Source organism: Sinocyclocheilus rhinocerous, unplaced genomic scaffold, assembly GCF_001515625.1.
Source record: "Sinocyclocheilus rhinocerous isolate Xijiao unplaced genomic scaffold, SAMN03320098_v1.1 scaffold102, whole genome shotgun sequence".
NCBI lineage: Eukaryota > Metazoa > Chordata > Actinopteri > Cypriniformes > Cyprinidae > Sinocyclocheilus > Sinocyclocheilus rhinocerous.
Window position 1 is genome coordinate 229,646 of NW_015627239.1, and position 2,194 is coordinate 231,839.

At 38.3% G+C, this 2,194-nt stretch overlaps 1 protein-coding gene across 1 annotated transcript in view; it reads left to right on the forward strand.

The window, feature by feature from the left end:
• The window catches only part of LOC107724041 (homer protein homolog 3-like), a 25,829-nt gene that overhangs the window by 2,986 nt on the left and 20,649 nt on the right, over window positions 1-2,194 (forward strand). The window lies entirely within an intron of this gene.

The following is a 2,194-nucleotide window of genomic DNA, read 5'->3' on the forward strand; positions in this document are numbered from 1 at the left end:
TGGACTGGAGTGGTGTGGATTACTTGTGGATTATTGTGATGTTTTTATCAGCTGTTTGGACTCTCATTCTGACGGCACCCATTCACCGCAGAGCATCCATTGCTGAGACAGTGTAATTTCTCCAAATCTGTTTCCATTAAGAAACAAACTCATCTACATCTTGGTTGGCCTGAAAGTGAGGACATTTTCAGGTAAATTAAATTTTTGGCTGAACTATTCCTTTAATTTTCAATACATGAAATAATATCTCCATGTCTGGTGAGCACAGGAAAGATTATATGTTGATTTAGTGTCTTTCTGTATATCCTACGTATAGAATAAAGATGCAGCATGAGGTTAATTTCTCGGTAACAATTCCTAGTAATTGCCTCATTACATAAACAAATCTGGAAAAAGGCAATTAGAGCTGAAATGCAAATGGACAGATTGAGGGTTCAGTAATCTCTAAACACACACACACACACTCCAGTGTAGAATATAACAGTGAACAGCTGGAGTTGGAGTTGTGTTTAGAGACTTTACTTCTGGTTAACACACATTTATTTTTCTAGTCCGCTACATTGCTGCGAGGTTAAAATGAAATTACATGTAGAACCCATTTGATTGCCATTATGTGATGTATTTCCAGGTGAATCAGAATATTTAATGATTCTATCCATCAGGAATTGATGTGATGGTGAACTGTGTTTATACAGTTTAGGGTTGGTTATATTGGTTATTTGTTTGTTTTTGAAAGAAGTATCTTCTGCTCACCAAGGCTGCAGTTATTTGTTCAAAAATACAGTAAAAACCGTAATATTGTGAAATATTATTTCAATTTAAAATAACTGTTTTCTGTGAGAATAACTGTTAAACTGTAATTTATTTCTGTGATCAAAGCTGAATTTTCAGCATCATTACTCCAGTCTTCAGTGTCACATGATCTTCAGAAATCATTCTAATATGCTGATTTGCTGCTCAAGAAACATTTCTGATTATTATCAATGTTGAAAACAGTTGTGCTGCTCAATATTTTTGAGGAAACTGTGATACATTTTATTTTTCAGGATTCTTTGATGAATAGAAAGCTCAAAAGAACAGCATTTATTTGAAATAGAAATCTTTTGCAACTTTATAAATGACTTTACTGTCACTTTTGAGCAATTTAATGCATCCTTGATGAATAAAAGTATTACATTTATTAAAAAATTTTACTGACCCCAAACTTTTGAACAGTAGCATAGTGTATAACAGTAATGCTCAAGATTCATTAGCACACATTATTCTACAGGAAAATATAGTTGTATGATTGATAATATGAGCAGAAATGTGTCAGAAACTCTGTCTGCAACACGTTCGTCGACACGTTGCAAACTGCATTGACGGATTGCAAATGAATGTCTGAGACGTGTGTGTGGTCGCTCTGGTGTTTAGCTGGGGTTGATCTGGTGCTCGGTGCAGTTGGTTTCCTGCTGAAAGTCATTAACAGCAGTCGATCTCTCACGCTGGATAGTTTACAGGCCCTCGGCTCGTTACTGGGTGCCTCGCAATCAGCTCGGGGTGAGAAATTGACAGATGAAGGAGCTGTGCTGATCACAGAGGCCCGATGTCGGGATCTGTAGTGTGTGAAGCCAGGAGACTTACCCCATGGAATTCTGGGAATTCAGCCCAGGCTGTAAGAAGAGAAGTGGCGTCTGTAAGACCAGGAGGAGAAAGTGATCTGAACACCTCGAGCTGCTGATCGGAGTGTGTGTGTGTGATGTGTGTGGTGTGTGTCAAGTCAAGTCAAGTCACCTTTATTTATATAGCGCTTTTAACAATACAGATTGTGTCAAAGCAACTGTACAGCATTAATTAGGAATATAGTGTGTCAATAATGCAAAATGACAATAGTAAACACTCAATTTTCAGTTAAAGGCAGTTCATCATTAAATTCAGTGATGTCATCATCCAGCTCAGTTCAGTTTAAATAGTATATTTGCAATCAAGTCAACGATATACCATTTTAGTGTGAGAGTGTGAGAGTGTGTGTGAGTGAGTGAGTGCGTGTGTGAGAGAGTGTGTGAGTGTGTGAGTGTGTATGTGAGAGAGTGTGTGAGTGAGTGTGAGTGTGTGAGGGTGGGTGTGTGTGTGTGTGTGTGTGAGTGAGTGTGAGTGAGTGAGTGAGTGAGTGTGTGTGTGTGTGTGTTTTATGGGGTGAGAGCTCTGCAGGCAT